We start from the raw sequence: 21,192 nt of genomic DNA, 5'->3' as shown, positions 1-21,192 counted from the left end.
ACTTCTGCACAAATTATAGGTTTCTCTAGCTTTTGATTTGTTCAACAGTCAACAATGGCTGTGAAAGATGGAGAGGGAAGACATTAGGAAAATAATCAACTAGCACAGAGACAAACTGATGGTGAACTTACATCACAGAGCAGACTGGCCTCTTTGTAGGGATGGTGAACCAGTCTGGATAAAATTAGAAACGGACTTGGATCGAATTACAGATCCAAACAATCCCAAATGCTGGGAAACAGATCTGGATCCAAAATTTGTGGCTCAGGCTCAGATCTAGAGCAAATAAAAAGCAACTTGAACTTTCATTAAAACTCAAATGGATCCCTTTTTTGTGGTTCAGAAAAGTTTAGTTAACTGTGATTCCGATCAGGATAAATAGTAGAGGTGTTGAATATACTATGAGAAATTTTACAGAACCAATTTTACAGAACCCTGATGTTCAGATACATTTTTTCTCTAATCTAGTTACAGTATCTTAGATCTATTTCCAAAGTGGTTTTCACCATAGTGTCTAAGCTCCATTTGTAGACAGCTTTGCCTTTCAGAATTATATATACATAGCTATACTTTGACTCCTGTTTTTCTCTCATTTAAATGTGTTTGTTTTATATTCCAAGTGGGAGAAGCCACAAGACATCCATAATCACATCACGGCTGTGCAAGAACCAGATTCTCAACTGTACCAGACCTCCCTGATTCTCAGTTGACCAGCCTTAGCACAAATTAAAACTGCAAAGGAGCAGCTGTAACTTATACCACTGATATAAGTTCCTTCCAGGATCTTATGTTGATGGAGACTCATTCTTCCATGTACCCTCCTTTTTCTTATTCTTCCTTTTCTTTTTCCCATCCTCTTAGGCAGGAGTACGAGGAGGGGAAAGGGTGCAGGAGAGAGGAAGGTTTCCAGGATAGAAGGCAGAGCCACCTCCACCCAATTTACTCCAGCAGACTTCTCTAAGACAGGGATTCCCTGTGGAAATCTCTGGATGCTTTCAGTTCACTCTGTGTTGTGTACAACCATCTGATTCATCAGACGTTGTAGAGGACATGGAGAGTTGCGAGTGATGGGGGCCATGGAGACTCTATACTGATTAATTTGTAATCTGTCTATCATGTTCAGTTATCGGAGTACATAGCAAACTCTAATTTATGTAGGAAATTCTAATGTACCCATTATGGTGATGCTTTTTGAGGTTCAGCCATCACTGCTGCTGAGCAAGTCTAAGAAACAAGGGGCTATGCACTTGGCATCTAGATAATCTGGTAGTAGACATATTAGTATTTGCTAGATAATCTGGTAGTAGACACATTAGCATTTCCTAGGTAGTTTAGATTGGATTTTGTTATGAATTCTGATAACTGAGCATGATAGATGACATAAAACAATATGGGGACTCCATGACTCAATTCACCTCAAGTCACCTCAGACTGATGTGTTTATGTGTTATTTGTGGTGCACAACTCTACACATTCCGCTAAATGAGAAGAAATGGAAGTCACCAGATTACAGCCATGTATTTATTATATTTGAATGAAAAAATGTCCATGAAATGACAAACCTGATAATCTGATTTGACTTTGAAAGGTTTTTTCTGTTTTTAAAACTATATTTACTGAGATTCTCAAAGCTTAAGAGAGAGAGAGAGAAAAGATTAAAGACAGAGCTAGCACACAGCTTTCCATCATTAGAGCAAATGAAAGCATTCTTTTCTTTGAAAAAGCTGTTACCTATTAGTAATAATGGGGAAAGGCTCAACCATATGGGGAAAAATAAAACCTTATAAAGAATTTCTGTCTCTAGATAAAAACATTTAGCATTGACTTTAAAAGCCTGCTAATAAAACATTACTTAACATACATACTGGTTGCAATTTTCTTTAATTGGAGTCATGCTTTGTTTCTTCTTTTTTTTTTTTTTTTTGGTGACAAGGTGAAATAAATCATTTTCAAATAAATCAAGTTTCACACTGATAGCATCTCCAGTACAGTTTTTTACTTTGCTTTGTAGAACCTTCCAACCTCAATAAAACAAAATTCCTTCTAGTGGTTTAACACTGAGTCTCATAGGACTGGGGTCCATACGTTGCTTTTGGGACATTATAATTATATTTTAATACAAGGCTGGAACCACAAACTCTGGAAAGAATGAGATCAAAGCTAGAACGGAACAGCTCATTAATAGGTGGTCTGGGGTTACAAAGTATTTGGATTATGAGAAACTATCAAAGTGCTATTGCATGCTAGTGGTTTTCCTTCTTCCCTGAAGCCAGCTCTGATGATAATTTAAAATCAACTTTTTATGATCCCTTGAATTGTATTGGGGGTGAGGAAGGTGTGACTGTGCAGTTTTTTCTTTTTCTTTTTAACATTTATTCGAAGCTGCTGAATTTCTAAATGGTTTGCCTAATATTCCAGAAAATATTCAATGTCCACAAGTAATTTTGAGCCAGATTGTGATATGCTTACTACACTGAATAGTGCTTTATACCCACAACTTCAATGGGATTACACGTGGAGTGAGGCACATCAATGTGACTCAGAATATCTGGTCCTTAATTGTCACTTTAAATTCTCTTTGAGAAACAAATATTTCTATCTTAATAAACAACATCACTGGAAGAGATAAGATTGGTGAGGTAATATCTTTTATTAGACCAACTTTCTGTTGTTGGAGGAGAAGTTTTCAAGCTTCACAGAGCTCTTCTTCAAGTCTGGAAAAGGTAACTAGAATGTCACAGCTAAATACAAGGTGATACAGATTGTTAAGCACAAAGGGTTAACATGTTGCAAGAAACCACTTAAAATGAAGCAACCAATTAACATCTTGACAGTCATAGGACAAATGAGGTTTAACAGGTTACAAATTGTGGTAATCAGCCATACAACCAGTGTTTCTGTTGAGACCATGATTTTTAGTGTCTAGCAGAGTTATGAATTTTAGTCCCCAGTCTTGTCTCTTTTGAAGGTGTTTGCAGGTTTCCTCTGAGGACAAGGATAGATCAGATGTGGAGTTCTCTCTTTGTGAAAGGTGTACGGCCATGGATAACATGGTTTGTTTGTCTTTTATCATTTTTCTATGCGAGTTCATTCAAGAGCGTAGTGATTGACCGTTTTCTCCACCTAGATTTTGTTGGGGTAACTGATGCACTGGATGAGGTATACTATATCTTGTGATACACATGTGTAGGACCCATGAATCTTGAAAGGTCTATTGTGGGGGGTGTTGATCATCATGACAGCAGAAATATGTCTGCAGGTTTTGCATCTGTTCTGGAGAAGAGCTCTGCGAAGATCAAAAGCTTGTCTCTCTTCCACCAACAGACACTGGTCCAGTAAAAGATAGTACCTCACCCACCTTGTCTCTCATATCCTGGAACGAACACAGCTACACCAACAACAACACTGCAAACAACATCCACTAGAAGTCAAGTGATCAGATGGCCAAAGTAATAATAAAATAATCCTTTTGAAGCAAATCAGGATACAAGGATGCAGTGTAGTTTAGAAATATTGGGTTTCATTTTTGATATTCTCTTTGGTCCAGATTGTGAGTCCTCCTGTATGCCCATGCAACGGCATCAGGAATGTCTGAAGTCCCTTTATGACACAACATGGGCTATCTGCATCACCAGAACCTGTGTATGTGGGCAGGAGACAGCAGCTGACACCAGGCTGCTGCTACTCTTCCCATGCAGGTGGGTGGTGTGTGAGTCAGAGGCAGGGGAAAGATGGAGTCTCCTTCTCTAATGCACCAGCCTGTGCACAGGAGCTGACATGGGGGGATGGGGGAGGGGAAGCCAGAATCAGTTTATAACAACTGGTTTCTGCCCTGCATGTGGAGCAATGCAGCTATTTATTGCTCACTACTGAGGCTGAATTTTAGGATTTCAATCCACTTCTCAAGGGCCATTATTCTGCCCATCTACACATACATTTCCATTATCCTCGAACCTCGTCCTCAAGAAAGAAGGGACACTAAGAAAAGGAAAGGTTTCCACAGCATTCCCTAAACCTAACAACGTATAGAAATTAAAGACATACAGTACCAAAACACAACTGACAATTTTCAACTCAAACGAAATCTCAGTGCCAACATATGGCTGCAAGAGCTGGAGAGCTATTAACGAGCTAAACTGAAAGCTAGATGCTTCTGAAAGCAAGTGCCTACAAAAGATTCTGGACACTGGATGGAGAGACTCACTGGATGGAGAGATCTGAGAAATTACCAATCAGCAGCTCGTCTCCACCAAAATCAGAAGAAAACATTGGATATATTTGGGTCATGTACTCTGGATGCCAAAACACAACTCCAACATGAAGCTGTCAAGTGGAAACCAACTGGTGTGAGGAAATAAGGGTGCCCAAGAGAAACCTTAACAAGAACCCTTAGCAAGGAGAGCAGAACAGTTGACCGCAAAACCAGAGAGCAGATGGAAGCAGCAGCTAATGACAGAGACGGATGGAAGACACTGCTTTCCACCCTGTGTGACAACATTGGTGAGAGAAGGATGTAATAAAAGTAAAGAGGAATCAACTTTAGGTTTCAAGGAAAGAATAGACGCCCTTCATTCATAATGCAGCCACCCAGCCTCAGAGAATTTTTAAAGCTGAAATCTACATAAGAAAACCTCACCATTAGGATTTATTTTTAAAATATACTTTAACAGAGGAGTATCACAGAGGCAATTTGGATTTCAGTTGCATCATGGCATGCAAGCATCCTTGAAAAATGGAGGCAGCATATTCAATCTCTCTTTGAACAGAAGCCAAAGATTGCCAGAAAAGTTCTGCATAACTGAAAGCTGGGATAATGTAAAAGCCAGTTATGTTGATCTACTTTAATGAGAAGGTGCAGAGAATAAGTACTTCAGTCATGACCTAAGCCTTTTTCTGCCTGAAAGTGGAACATACACATTTCCAACAATTTGTAAGCATAGCAGATCAAAGTCTATTTCCTCTGGGCACACAGGTGGCTCTGTGGCTATGTGCATATTCCTATTCTGCTAGATGGATAATGACAAATGTATTGTATATGAAATCCCAGCAGATTGAGGATTCTTTTGTTTCATTCTGAAAGGGCTATAAATAAATAGTGTGGCACAAACAGACTGCTGAATGAAACACACACACACACAATCAGAGAAACCTTTGTGGTTTACAAATGGCCAATTTCAAAGGGATCCAAGCAGACAGAGTGGGAGCATTTCTCAGCAAATAAAAGAAGGACTTTACTGCATTCCACAAGCATTTCTGGGAAGAAGCTTCTATCAAATATTCATGGTAGCCTCTTGTCTATACAAGGCTGGTTGATAGAGTAATAGTGTCGACTGACTGGGCACCAAAATGCAGCCATTTTCCTTTTCCCTGTCTAGTAAATCTGTGACTGTCAGTGATGGGAGCTGATGGGAAATGATAGCCTTATTGAGCTGCCTCGTGAACTGTAACTCATTTGTTCTGAAGACCCAGAATGACAACCCCTGCATTTCTCCCTTCCAGCAAAATTGAGTATAAATCACTTTATCATTTTTCTCCATGACAGTTTATCAGAATTCTGGAATTTTATATGAAGTAATAGGGGCTGGTGATAGGAAATAAGACTTATACTCAATCTTGTTGTTGAAGGGCACTGCCCCTCACAAGGGCTAAGCATTCCCATAAAAACTGTAATCCGAGTTTCACTATACATACATATACACAGACTATATATATGTGACTTGATGATAGAAAGAAAACACTGACAGACTAGCTTTTACTAGGCTTTAGACAGGAATATTCTAGGCCATGACTCCTGTGAACCTATCACTGACGTGTATTCAGCTCTTTGTAAACTCATCTTTCATTTGTCATTCTGAATGTTAATTTTTCTGTTCTTGCCAATTTAAGTTTCATGACAAAAATGTATTAATGTCCGGCATAACCTTATCAGGTAAAGAAACTGCACTAAATGTTGCTGTTCTTGTTATTAAATGGGAAGTGTTGAGATACTATGGTGATGATGGCCACATACGTTCCTATATAGATAGATCTTTTCTGCTTTCTTTAAAAATATTTTTTAAATTGTTACTTGTGACAATGAGGAACTAACACTAAGCTGAAATCATGTAAACTAGGCGATTTTACTTTTGTCTCCTCAAAAGGCTCTCTACACATCACCTCAGTCTCATGTGAATTTCACTGAGCATTTACAGGCACTAGGCAACCTTGCCACACATCTCTGCCACTATTCCTTCCATTCTAGGCCTTGGCCCCTCTGAGAAGGCTGACAACTGTACAAAAATTGAGTAGCTCCATGATATATAAACAATATCCAATAGAGACTATGAACTGGGTACCAGAATTTTTCTTCCCACACTGAATGCTCTATTAAGTATAGTTATAAAACAAACAAATAATAAATGGGCCTGAAATTCAAATCTGTAAAGAGAAGATTAAGATGACTGAACACATTAAGAAGCAAAGACAGAGGGGAGACATGGCAGTTGCCTATACTTAGAAGTGTGTTTAGGTTCAAGGTTCATGTTACCCAAGTTCAACAAAGTTGACCCCAAACTCCTCTGCCTGTGCTCCCAGAGTTGGGTCAGAGAAGGTGGGCTAGGCTGATCATATGGGGAAGTGATCAGCCTATGTTTTATCCAGTGCTCCTGGGATGAGTTTCTAGGATTCCCCCCACAAGTGGCTACATAAAAAGACAGCTGAGCAGTATCTTCTTGATCCTCTATGGATGGATGGCCTGCAGTGCAGGTGACACGCCATGGAATGGTGACATGAGGAAATCTACATAGCGATGCCCCCTCATAATACTGTGATGCCATAGCTACCCAGTCAATTTTGCTATTGCCTGGGTTCCTTTTTCAAGACTATAAATGCAATACTGTTGACATGGATCACACTTCTGCTTACATAAGTAGATGTGAAAGCTCAGTTCTCATTAGTCCAGGAGACGAGGGCATGTATCTTAAACTATGGTAGGAAAATTTTTGATAAAATACTAGGAAAAATGTTAAAAGTCTAACTAGACACTGCAGCAAAGCTACAAAGGAAAGTTCAAAGGAGATAACTGTAGATCAAACTTAACTCCTGTGACCCATCTATTTAGAAATAATTAAACCCACTACAATACAGAAAGATGGACTAAATGACCTACCCACAACCACAATAATTTGGCTTATCTCCTGAAACTAGATTTAAACCCAGATCTCCAGAGGAAAGAGCCTGATTCAGTAGGCCACCATTCTAACCTTTTCTTAATATATATTATCACATGAAAGACACAGGCTAAAGTGTACTGTAAATTTTATGCTCATAACCCAGCAGATGAGCGTGTGTCTTGCTTAATCATCCTCAAATGGCTGAATATTGGCACCACTGGCATGTCTTCCTTGAAGGAATCAGGCTTTTTCCCTGGAGTCAGGCTTTGGACCCACTGTTGCAAACACTAAACACTGACCTGAGAAGCCGAAGTCCCCTCTCCCCACCACTACCCTTTTTTAAACACCATTTAAATTTTATTCCATCCACTTTTTTTTTTTTACTGTATGGTCCATATCATTAGACAATTGCCTATCCCGTTGGCTCTGGTGATGGCATGGACCATGGGGCTAATTTTGCACAGGTTATATATCAGAGATTGGGAAGAATGTGCACACACTATGAAGAAGAAATTTGCTGAGACAAACCTGGGAACTATGCAATTAAAAGAAAAACAGCAATAAATTAAGAATGACTTGGAGATACCAAGAGCATGGTGCTAAATGACAACCCCATGAAATATATAGAAAAACTTGATATTAAGACTAGTGATAAACACATGAAAAGGCAATCAACACTTCAGGATAATACACAACAAAACCCTGAATCAAGGAAGGATATTGGAAAGTGGTGGATAAAACTCTTCTTGGTCTACAGGCCAGTCCTTAACAGCACAAGTGTACGGGAAACAAATCAAATCCTGTCATGAATAAAAACAGGCATCAATTATGTTAAAGGGAATTTTTCTAAAACTGTAAAAGGTACTAATTAAGGTTATAGTTAAAATGCAGTGAGCCGTTCTGATCAATCAGTTATAAAATAATTTATTAGAGACAAGGTGGGTGAGGTAATATCTTTTATTGGACCAACTTCTTTCTCTGGCAGACGTTGGTCCAATGAAAGATATTACCTCACCCACCTTATCTCTCTAATAACCCGGGACCAACACAGTTACAATACTGCAGCTAACATAAATAAAATAATTATGTTATCTTTTTATAAAAGTTGTGGAGGGTAAAGGAGTCTAGGTGTTTAGGTGGAATTTCTCCACAGAGATAATAGTTAATATATGGAACAAAACGACCAAGTGTACACTTAGCAGCAATGAAAGTAAACAGTTTCAGAAAAAAGGTGAGAAATAATATAGTAGGGGACAAGCGTTATCCAAAAAGAGAACAGATACAAGCTGAAATGGATTTCTCCAATCCTAGCATGATCTGCATTCATAAAAGTCCAATATGTCTACAGAAAATAATATACTCATGCTAATTTTATACGCAAGCATATATACAGTCCTCCAGCATTGGAAAGGTTTGATATTTAATGAGAGAATATTATGATATTTCCAAAGAGTTCTTCTGCCTTTAGCTTATTCCAAATATGCTGTTACTGTATATTACCTGTAGGCTTTTTTTTTTTTTTTAAAGCAAAGAGCAAACATCCAGAAAATATTCAGCCCAGAACTGTCATAAGGTTGCTGCAGTTTTCATGTGGACAGTTTTAAGGGCTGTTGAAAGGAAAAGGGATTATAGCCAAGTCACTTAAGTGGCATGAATTTTCCATAATGGTTCAGGCTTGTTTTAGAAGTTTGTGGGTCTTGCTAATAACCTGAGCTTCATGGATTCTTAAAATGGAATATCTTATACATAGCTCTAATTTATACAATTTCCAAACAGCAAGTTCTGAGCTGGCTATGCTTAGAGATGCTAACTGCAGTGCTTTTGCAGAGTAAAATGGTATCAAAATTGCAGGAGGACTGAGATGATGGCTATGACACAGCGGCAAGCAAAAATGTCTGTCTTGAGAAACTTGTGACTATTTTATTTGAGGGTTTTGTTCCTTAGGATGACTAATCATCCCTCCTTGTATTTATTTATGGATTACCACACACACTGGAGGCAGAGGAAGTCTCTTTCTCTTTGATTCTTCCCAGCTCCCCTCCCTAAAATGAGTCAGAGGAATAATATTTCTAGTCATAACTTAGCCAAGCTGATTTGCCTAAGTACAGCACAGCATGGGGAGGAGGTGACCAGCCCTTTGTGGAGAAAGAAGTGGTTCAGGACTATTTAGAAAAGCTAGACGAGCACAAGTCCATGGGCCGGATGCACTGCATTTGAAGGTGCTAATGGAGTTGGCAGATGCGATTGCAGAGCCATTGGCCATTATCTTTGAAAACGCATGGCGATCGGGGGACGTCCTGGATGACTGGAAAAAAGGCTAATGTAGCGCCCATCTTTAAAAAAGGGAAGGAGGAGGCTTCGGGGAACGACAGGCCAGTCAGCCTCTCCTCAGTCCCTGGAAAATCATGGAGCAGTCCTCAAGGAATCAATTCTGAAGCACTTAGAGGAGAGGAAGTGATCAGGAACAGTCAGCATGGATTCACCAAGGGCAAGTCATGCCTGACTAACCTAACTGCCTTCTATGATGAGATAACTGGCTCTGTGGATGACGGGACTTTAGCAAAGCTTTTGATACGGGTCTCCCACAATAAAGAAGTATGGGCTGGATGAATGGACTACAAGGTGGATAGAAAGCTGGCTAGATTGTCGGGCTCAACGGGTAGTGATCAATGGCTCCAGGTGTAAGTGGCAGCCGGTATCAAGCGGAGTATCCCAAGGGTCGGTCCTGGGGCCGGTTTTGTTCAATATCTTCATTAATGATCTGGAGGATGGCGTGGACTGCACCCTCAGCAAGTTTGCAGAGGACACTAAACTGGGAGGAGTGATAGATACGCTGGAGGGTAGGGATAGGATACAGAGGGACCTAGACAAATTAGAGGATTGGGCCAAAAGAAATCTGATGAGGTTCAACAAGGACAAGTGCAGAATCCTGCACTTAGGATGGAAGAATCCCATGCACTGGTACAGACTAGGGACCGTATGGCTAGGCAGCAGTTCTGCAGAAAAGGACCTAGGGATTACAATGGACAACAAGCTGGATATGAGTCAACAGTGTGTCCTTGTTGCCAAGAAGGCCAATGGCATTTTGGGATGTATAAGTAGGGGCATTGCCAGCAGATCGAGGGACATGATCATTCCCCTCTATTCGATATTGGTGAGGCCTCATCTGGAGTACTGTGCCCAGTTTTGGGCCCCACACTACAAGAAGGATGTGGAAAAATTGGAAAGAGTCCAGCGGAGGGCAACAAAAATGATTAGGGGGCTGGAGCACATGACTTATGAGGAGAGGCTGAGAGAACTGGGATTGTTTAGTTTGCAGAAGAGAAGAATGGGGGGGGGATTTGATAACTGCTTTCAACTACCTGAAAGGGGGTTCCAAAGAGGATGGATCTAGACTGTTCTCAGTGGTAGCTGATGACACAACAAGGAGTAATGGTCTCAAGTTGCAGTGGGGGAGGTTTAGGTTGGATGTTAGGAAAAACTTTTTCACTCAGAGGGTGGTGAAGCACTGGAATGCGTTACCTAGGGAGGTGGTGGAATCTCCTTCCTTTGAGGTTTTTAAGGTCAGGCTTGACAAAGCCCTGGCTCGGATGATTTAGTTGGGGATTGGTCCTTCTTTTAGCAAGGGGTTGGACTAGATGACCTCCTGAGGTCCCTTCCAGCCCTGATAGTCTATGATTCTATGATTTTTGTCAAGGTTCCTTCCCCACTCTGAACTCTAGGGTACAGATGTAGGGACCTGCATGAAAGACCCCCTAAGCTTATTCTTACCAGCTTAGGTTAAAAACTTCCCCAAGGTACAAACTTTGCCTTGTCCTTGAACAGTATGCTGCCACCATCAAGCATTTTAAATAAAGAACAGGGAAAGAGACCACTTGGAGACGTCTTCCCCCAAAATATCCCCCCAAACCCTACACCTCCTTTCCTGAGGAAGGCTTGATAATAATCCTCACCAATTTGTACAGGTGAACACAGACCCAAACCCTTGGATCTTAAGAACAATGAAAAATCAATCAGGTTCTTAAAAGAAGTATTTTAATTAAAGAAAAGGTAAAACAATCATCTCTGTAAAATCAGGATGGTAAGTACCTTACAGGGTAATCAGATTCAAAACATAGAGAATCCCTCTAGGCAAAACCTTAAGTTACAAAAAGACACAAAAATAGGAATATACATTCTCTCCAGCACATCTTATATTACCAGCCATTAAATAAAAGGAAATCTAACGCATTTTGTAGCTAGATTACTTACTAACTTAACAGGAGTTGGAAGGTTGCATTCCTGATCTGTTCCCGGCAAAAGCAACACACAGACAGACAGACCCTTTGTTCCCCCCGCCTCCAGATTTGAAAGTATCTTGTCCCCTCATTGGTCATTTTGGGTCAGGTGCCAACTTGGTTACCTTAGCTTCTTAACCCTTTACAGGTGAAAGGGTTTTGCCTCTGGCCAGGAGGGATTTTTTAGCACTGCATGCTTGATAGAAATATGAACAGTTAGCACAAGTTCATGGCAAGTGAAAAGACACCTGTAAGGGCCAACAAAGATGTCAGGGTGGGAAAAAAGGACAGGTGAACGGTATCAATGCAGAGTCACCTTTGCAGCTGTAGGTGAACTGTAGGTGCTTTGTGAGTATCACAGATTGTGATAAATGAAGCTGATAATGAAATAACTGAGCCAATGTACTGTAATTCAGCGACAAACAAAAGGCAGCCTGGCGTAGGGAAAAAATTACAAAATGACTTATGCAAAGAGAAAATGAAATATGTGAAGCAAAGGAAAATCTAAAGAGATTTTGGAAAGCCTAAGATGGGGATGGTGGAACAGGTGGTACCAAAACAACTATTAGAAAGGAAGGGAAATTTAGCGCAACAGATAGAGACAATGAAAGTGCACAGAAACAGGAATTAGAGCAGCCTGTCACCTAAAGAGGATGAGAGAGCATGTTCAAGTCCTCAAATGCTCTACTCTCCTAATGGGAGAGAAAGAGTATGTATGTTTATAAACACACACACACACAACATTACCTGTCACCGCACAGTAATTTTTTACCAAATCTCCAAAGTCATATAAGTAAATTAGGATATATTGTCAATACATATTTGCTGTGTGGATTCAGATTCACCTTAAATATTTCTATCTGCATCAAATACCAATTTCATACAGTTTTCTTGGGAGCAGATATGAAATGAGAATTGTGTATTTGTCTGTGGATGCCTGTATTAATGGGAATACCTTACTATCTGTACCTCTTCAGATTGTGATCTTGTCAGATCTCATATGCTAAGCAGGCTCTAGCCTGAATAACAATCGGCTGGGAGGTCTCCAAGGAAAAGCCCATGTACTACAGAAAGTAGCACTGGTGATTCAGCAATTGGCACTCTTCCTTCTAATTCAGGAATAAATCAATGCCACAGCATGGCATTAGGGAACTGTTATGTTGCTGGGTATGACAGCTTCTAGAGGACACGTACAACCAATGCCCTCAACACTTGTTATTGAATTATCAATGGCACTTCTTGCAATGCTAGCAGTTGCAAAATTCCAATTTTGGCTATAACAGTCTACCAACCCAAATTTTGCCTGCCATTTCAAAGAGAGGAAGGTAATTCTCAAAATCCCATCCTAAAAATGGCTGGTTGGAAATAGCTCACACATGCCACTCCAAAGTCAGTGCTTTCCAGTGGTGAGTGAAGGAGCATTCTCTGTTGCTCTCTCACTCACAAAATCTGTCGAGTGCTTTGGGATAGTTCTCAATGAAAAGTACTACACAATAACAGCAAGCTATTGAAATCTTATTGGGAAGATAATGCAGTGATATTAGATGTAACATAATTGGGATGATTAGGTGCCTTTATAATATGTAGTTTAGACAAATGGGAAAGATCCAGAAAAATCAAATGATACCTGTGAAGTCAGAGGGCCTGATTCTCCATTGTGCTGCATAAAAGTGTATATCAATGCATCAGTTTTATGTAAGGGTAATTCCATAGACTTCAACAGATTTACTCCAAGGTAAAACCGGTGTAAATGCAGTGGCAAATTCAGTCCCAGATATGTTACTTGTTTTGCTATTTGAAGCTAAATTCCAAAAGCCTTAATTATAGCTCTGCTTTTTAAAAAACTTCTATAAAATATCTTCCCTTTTGAGAAGCTGACAGATAGGTGGGGAAGGATGGAAATTTATGGCATATGAATTATCACTATGAATAGGATGTTTAAACCCTCCATTTCAAACTTTTTATTCTGAACAGCAGATTTTTTATGTTCATGCTATGTTTTAAAAATAACCTCTGAAAGCAGAAAATCATACTCAGCATTATGAGTTACAAGTGACTACCAACTTTAGAAATCAACAAGTTTTAATTTTTTCCACTTTGCAAAAATGACAATTTACAATACACATACCACAAATTACTCTTATTTCATAAGAATATTGAAATATTCAGTTCTCTAAATAAAAGAGGCAATTATTGCAAAATAAAACAATTTGCAAGTGCCCTTAATCAACTAAACATTTGGCAGGTTTTTAACAAAATTACTACTTTTGGTACACAAAAATTCTTAAATTAATTCTGGAACTTTAACAATTTTAAATCAGTAAATTGTCTCACTATTGCTGATATATATTTAATCAAGTCAACACTGGAGTAATTTCAACTCAAAAGTTCTTTGCCAAGCATTGAGCACTGCCCTGCAGACAGCAGCACTTCTAGATTTATTGTTCCTTCCCTTTGCCTCTCCTGCCCACCCCACAGCAGAGCTGAAAGTTGAAGCAGATAAATACACTGTTGCTCTCTGCCCTACCCTGCAAGAGTTGGGAGAAGAAGCCAATCCCCTTCCGCACCCCTCATAATTAATCTACTGAAGTCAAGTTGCAGAAAAGGCCAACAATGACACAGCTCTTTTCTGACTAGGGACTCTGAGCACTATCACAATATAAATATATTGGATAAATTAGAGGGGAGAAATAATTCAACTATATACTAGGGTTGCCAGGTATCTGGTTTTCAACCAGAACACTCAGTCGAAAAGGGACCCTGGCAGCTCCAGTCAGCACTGCTGATTGGACCTTTAAAAGTCCGGTTGGGCACAGGGCTGGCAGGCTCCCGACCCAGCTCTGCCCAGCTCCTGGGAAGCAGCCAGCATGTCCTTCTGGCTCCTAGGCATAGGGGCAGCCACGGGGGCTCCACGCGTTCCCCCTGCCCCAAGCACTGGCTTCGCAGCTCCCATTGGCCAGGAACCAGAGCCAATGGGAGCTGCTGGGGTGGTGCCTGTGGATGGGGGCAGTGCACAGAGCCCTCTGGCTGCGCGCCTCCACCTAGGAGCCAGAGTGACATACTGGCCGCTTCCCGGGAGCCGCCTGAGGTAGCACCGGCTGGAGACCACACCCTGAACCTCCTCCTGCATCCCAACTCCCTGCCCCAGCCCTGAGCTCCCTCCCGCACCCAAACTCCCTCTTGGGGACTGTACCCCACTCCCACTGCCCCAGCCCTGAGCCCCTTCCTGCACCCACACTCCCTCCTGGGGACTGTACTCCCTCCCGCACCCCACCCCCCTGCCCCAGCCCTGAGCTTCCTCCCACACTCTGAACCCCTCGGCTCCAGCCCAAAGCCTCCTCCTGCAGCCCAAAACCCTCATCCCCGGCCCCATCTCAGAGCCCGCATCCCCAGCCACAGCCCTCACCCCTCCCTGCACACAACCCCCTGCCCTAGCCTTGAGCCATCTTCCACCCTCCGCAGCTGGAGCCCTCACCCTCCCACACTCCCTGCCTGGTGAAAATCAGCGAGTGAGTGAGGATGGGGTAGAGCGAGCGATGGAGGGAGGGGGGATGGAATGAGCGGGGGTGGGGTCTCAGAGAAGGGGCGTGGCCTCAGGGCAGGGAGTGGGGCAGGGCGTGGGGCAAGGGTGTTCAGTTTTATGCGATTATAAAGTTGGCAACCCTACTCTGTACTGGAATACTGACTTCAGCTCTAGTGTACACATTTCGAAAAGGACATTGAAAAATTGGAAAGGGTTCAGAAAAGAGCTGCAAGAAAGATTTGAGGTCTGGAAAACATGATTTACAGTGAGAGGCTAAAGAAACTCAATCTACTTAATCCAAGAGAAAGATAAGAGGTGACTTGGTCAACAACTATCTACATGGGAAAGAGACTTCTGATAGTAGAAGGCTCTTAGATCTAGTAGAAAAAAGGCAAATGGAGATCCAGTGGCTGGAAACCAAAGCTAGACAAATTGAGACTAAAAATAAACTTTTTCTTTAGAAAATAGTGAGGATATTAGAACACCGAAATGATTAATCAAAGGTGATGATGAATTGTGTATCACTTAAAATCAAGATTGGATGTCTTTCTAAAAGATATACTTCGTCTCAGCCAGAAGTTGGGGGCCTGACGTAGGAAATTCTATGGCCTGTGTTACATAGGAGGCCAGAATAGATCATCATAAAATATATTAATCTATAAGGATGTGCAATGTAGAAAAACCACCGTATTAGGAAAGGACAAGTAATTTAAACAGTCAGTTATGGATAATCTGGTCCCCTTTCTTAAGGTCCATAAACCCACATATTGGAATTATGAATTGGAGAAAGAAGAACAAATTAGACCTATTTGTGTCACATTTAGTATGGTTATAAGTGGTTAACCCTTTTCTAATTTTTTTAAATTATTATTGCATTTTTATAAGTCTGAACCTACCGTTTCTCTAATTTGGATTATTTCAAATGTGAAATGTTTGTATCTGAACTATTTTTTCCCTTTAGAAAATTGATAAGGATTCATCTATAATTGCACTAATGAAAAATCCAGCAGGATTTGAATTTAATAGCTTTGGAGTACAAAAGACCTTATCCACTAGTCTACACAGTCACTTTAGGTAATTCCTGTGGAAATTTACAGACATCATACTGGTCTCTAGAGGAAGCCCATATTCTTCCATGATTGCAGTAGAAACATATTGAGCATTATGAGGAAAAGTTAATTAAAAAATTGGATGGAACTATTATGATGTTCAAATTTAAGTGTCAGGAACTGGGGAATAATATACCTAAAAAAAGCAAGCCAAACTTTATACAAATTTAAGACTATAAAATAGCATTTTCCTAGTATAAAAATACCCATGAATGAGGCAACATTCAATCTCCGCATATAATTAAAGGGATTTATTCTTATTATACGATATTGGTTTGATTCAGTCTCTAAAAGTCACACACATCTGTCCTTAATACTGTCAGACCACTAACCCAGATTTTTTTCCAAGTTTGGGCCTATAGAAATAGTAGCTGTAATGCTCTTTATTTACCTGGATTTACTTTGAGACTCTCAACAGGAAATCTGGAAAAATACTACACAGAAGAAGCATCACAAAAACAATCTTCTTTCCCTATTTATGTTATGGAGTAAAGAATAATACTCCCCAAATAAAGTCCTTTCATTAAAATATTCAATTAATAAAATGCCCCAGCGTTCAGTGGCTGAAGAAAAGTTTGAGCTTCCTAGTATGGGTTGTTTATTAACTGTTTATTTATTAACTGTTCATTAAGGCTCAGATTCAGGAAAATATCTCTACTGAGGACAGCACTTAAGTACGTGCTTAAAGGTAAGCCAATACCTAAGTGCCTTCCTGAATATGGATGGACGTAAACACGCACTTAAATGTTTTGCTGAATTGGGGCCTGAGAGAGAAACTGAGTGATTCAGAGGCTCAGGATCTTCTCTCTCAGATGTTTTACTCACAGTACATACACAGATTGTCTTCACCTTGAACAAAGATGGCAAAAGTAACAGCAATAAAACGTACAATGGCAATACCCCTTTCAGGGCACTAGCTAAATGTATAGCATTTTTAAGAACACTTGGTCTCAAAGATGGTTTTCTTCTACTATATAGAACCCCAAACCTACCCTTTGGCCTGAACCCTGCAAGGAGCTCTGCAAAGTCAATGGAGCTCTGTGTAGGACTGGAACCAAAAATAGCCTTTTGTTGTTGTTGTTAAAAGTGCTTTTCAAAAACACTTCTTGCCAGAGCTAAGCTCCAAATGAAATCTCCCTGTGTGTGATCCTCCATTCAGACAAAAGAAAGAACTAACGCCCTCCTGTCTTATAGGAAAAGAACAACTGTCTTTAACCCAATAGTATAAAGGTGAAAAGGGGGAGGGGGAGAAACGGTGTGTGTCGTATTTTTTGTCTCATTGAGGCATAAACAAAGCTTGAAGGTTGTTGGCTTTTGTTTTGCGTGTACACATTTTATTGGTGGTGGTTTATCCCAGTTGCTTTATATTTTAAATATCAGGAATGCCAATTCAGGTCTTCCTTCAGAACTGCCTGTTGTGAGTTCTGTTATCCCTGAAATGAAAGACCAAAGGTGGCCATTCTTTATCTTTCATCTTTTCTTTCAATTGCAGCTAGTACGCTTGAGTTAACCAAGACTGACGAAAACATACTCCCACTCTCATTTAACTAGACGTCAACACCTTAGAATGCGTGACATCATAATAAACTGCCTGGTATGCATAAGGTGTACCTGGTTATAAAACTCCTTAATTTCTAAGTTAAGAAAAACAAAATAGGAAAAAAATATAACCATGCCTAGTTCATATAACAAAAATAAGTAAAATTAGAGCATAGAAGACTTTTCTCTTTGCAGGTCCCTTTGACAGTATAACTATGAATATATGTAAAACATAATATTGTACTGTTAAACTGGTGCGGTTGCAATTTTTAAGACATCCTGAGCACAGATCAGATTATTGACGTTCTACTGCTATGATCCCTTATGCTTAACTCTTTCCTGGAGAGTTTCTACTTATGTATGCATTTTGTTAATGCATTTCTTCACCACCTTTGCTGTAATGCTATTATTAACGGCACAAAAACTATACTGGAGTTAAATGAAACTTGTGTTGCAATCAGAGGAGTCTTCTACTTCCTTTCTGTACCGACACTGAATATTTAATCCAAGATGAATTTCCCTTTTCTTTGTACTCACTCTAAATCCCAGCTATTTATTACAATGCCAAAGCCTTTAACTGTAGGATCTAAATGTTTGTGGGTATTTGCTATAATGGTAGAATTTGGCTTTGTTTCTCTTTTGGGGAGGAGGAATATTTGTTACAAAATACTTTGCTATGGTCTGTATTTGACACACATGGCAGACAGTGGTGATGGAACAATTTTTATTGTGGGGGTGCTGCAGGCGGAAACTAAGTATTTGAGTTACTACTACTTCAAGCCAGGGGGTATGGCAGCATCCCCAGCACCCCGTAGCACATATCATGGCAGATGTTCATTATCTTGCGTGCATTCAAATAGTTGCTGGGAGTAGAGCTGGTCAGAAATTTTTCACCTAAATAGTCTTCTGCTAAAAGTGCTGTTTTCATCAAAATCAACACTTTCAAAATGTTTTGATTTTGACAAAAATGACATTTTATAAAAAAAAATGAAAAAATTCTGACCAGCTTTGCTCCCAGTATCTCTGTTAGAATGCACACAATTATATTAGATACTAAATGAAATTTTGTTTTAAAAATAAAATAAAATAAACAAGATGTTTTGATACTATGTACAGTTTTGTCATTTTTGTTTCAAAATGATTTTTCAAATTCAATATAGGATTGAAATTTGACTGATGTTAGATCAACCCATTTTATTTTTTATTTCATTTCACTGGAAATTTTTAAAATATTTTGATTTTGCTCTGTTTTGGAATTATTTATTTTTCAAAATTGCAGTTTTATTTATTTATTGTACAATGGATTTCTCTCACCACAGCCCCGGATTCCAAAAAGAGAGTATCTAGGTATTAAACAAGTGACAAATAACCTTAATACTATTTTCTAGTTTCCCCAGGAAATGCATTCTGGCCTGTTATGCCTGTTTCAGTCTTCATATCCTATTCCCCTCTTTTTCTGACAAGTGAGACTGGCTGACGCTGCCCTAGTAGAATACAGAATTGTGTTGAATATTTGTGTAGCTAATATAAATTGTATTGGTATTGCAAGGCGCTACTATATAGAAGTGGTGCAATGACAGATTTTCAAAAGTGGTCTCTAACTTTGGGGGCCCAATTTAAGACCCACAGGGGGTGATTTTCAGATATACCATGATAGTTGGAACTCTAGAAATACATAGGTAAAATTCTGGCAGAAATATTATGCACAAGTCAGACGTACAGTGGGTTAGAGTTACACTTGTCTTCTAAGGTATAACCTATTACACTCCACATACAAGTTGAAATTTTAGTTGAAGTTCACAATTTTGGAACGAGTACTTTGGCTTTGCATTTCAATGCACTTTGTTTATACAAGATCAGCCTTGAGGTATCTCTCCTCCTACCAAATCTAAATTTGCTGTGTAGCTAACCCTACCCATTAGGGCAAAAGAACCCAGTAAGATCAGAGAATCGTGTGTAGTATGTAGTAAGCTACCTTAGACTTTCACAGTTGCAATACCAAATGGCTGTGACCAATGCCATTGGCACAAAGATTAAAGTTGTGCCTGGCCCACTGATCATTGTATTTTATTTACAACAGAAATATGCCAACTCAAAAGGCAGGTTCCAATGGAGATTCATGTGCTGAATCATCTGAAGTGGAAGTAAAATAACTAACCTCTAAGTTGATCTGTATCACACCAACAAGCCCAGCTTGTGACAATGTACAGGTTAGTTCTGTTTGATGGACAGAAACCAAGGGACTTCCCACCTATATAATAAGGGTTTGTCTACACCATTATACCATTTTAAGCTAAGATGTGAGTTTAAACGGATATACCCGAATAACCCCCACGTGGATGATTTTATTCTGTAAGAGGGCATTTTTAATTTTATGTCACTTGGAATGGAGGTTAAGCTAAACCAAAAAAGCCACTCTTATGCCAGACTGAGAGTGTCCACACAGTTAACAATTATTCAGGTTTAACTAAGGGTAATTCTATTCTGCGATCAGAGGTGTGGCTGTAGTAAGCATAAACAAACCCGAGCTAGGTCTGAATTTAATTTATACCTATATGGCTTTATAGTTTAAAATCACAGTCTATCTTAAACTGGTATAGCTTTCCTTTGTAAACAAGCACTTAGTTTTAGACCAGTGGAGTTCTATAGCATAGTTCAATGACATAATGGCAAGTGAAGTTGAGTGTCAATATAAACCAACAACAAACATGATCATCACCATCTGATCATACATCTCTGTTTAGAGGCTGTTTGCTGTTAAACTTTATCTTCCTAACTTTGATAGCTAAATACTACCTTAAAAATAAGGACCGAGGCATCTTTGGGTCACTTGGACACACAGCACTTACACATTCCGTTCTTAATGGCACTTACAGTGAAAATGTATATTAAGTACAGAACAGGGACTTCCAGCTGAGAGGAGCTCATACTGTTCATATTGTCTTCACCAAGAGGAAACTATCTTTGGCTCACCTAGTGAAGAAGTGGCCTGTCAGTTTGGGTCTCTGCTGCATTAATGTGCAGATCATGCACTTACCGAGGCCAGACACTAGATAGGACTCAGCTACTTCTAAGAGTCCATTCCGGTTTTTTGGCCATAAGAAAACTAGCAGCAGCTGGTGAAGAAGGATGGGATCAGCCTCATGATCCATTCCTGGAAGGGGAGGAAAATATAAGATAGGCAAAGAGTAACTTCCAGCTGAGACCCACCTAACAGGGGAACTCTACGAATTGATTAGCACTTATCTAGTGATAGGCTGCTAGAGATTAAATACAATAAATGACATTGCTGATCATTCTTATTTTAAAAAGTTGAGAATCAGTGACTTAGGCATTTCATAATTATTTAGCCAAAACTTCTTCAGTGTTTATTGCACAGTATACTGATTACCACTAGGCTAACAAACCTTTTGCATCCAGAGGCAACTGCTGTGGCACTTAGATTGATTAGCACACATTCCCAAATGTTTGAAGATAGTAACCTACCCATCCTGTACAATCTGTGCAAGGTTATGCAATACATCACAACTCTGAAATTTATCAGTCTAAATCTGATTTCAAAATACTTAAAGCCCAGGACCAGATGATTACTG

The 21,192-nt window shown here is 39.8% G+C and overlaps 1 protein-coding gene across 2 annotated transcripts in view; it reads right to left on the bottom strand.

Moving 5' to 3' along the window:
• NKAIN2 (sodium/potassium transporting ATPase interacting 2) overlaps nt 1-21,192 on the bottom strand; it is a 751,810-nt gene that overhangs the window by 301,095 nt on the left and 429,523 nt on the right. The gene's annotated exons all lie outside the window — the stretch shown is intronic.

This window comes from Chelonia mydas, chromosome 3 (genome assembly GCF_015237465.2).
Source record: "Chelonia mydas isolate rCheMyd1 chromosome 3, rCheMyd1.pri.v2, whole genome shotgun sequence".
Taxonomy (NCBI): Eukaryota; Metazoa; Chordata; order Testudines; family Cheloniidae; genus Chelonia; species Chelonia mydas.
This window is presented reverse-complemented; position numbering and strand designations above follow the sequence as displayed.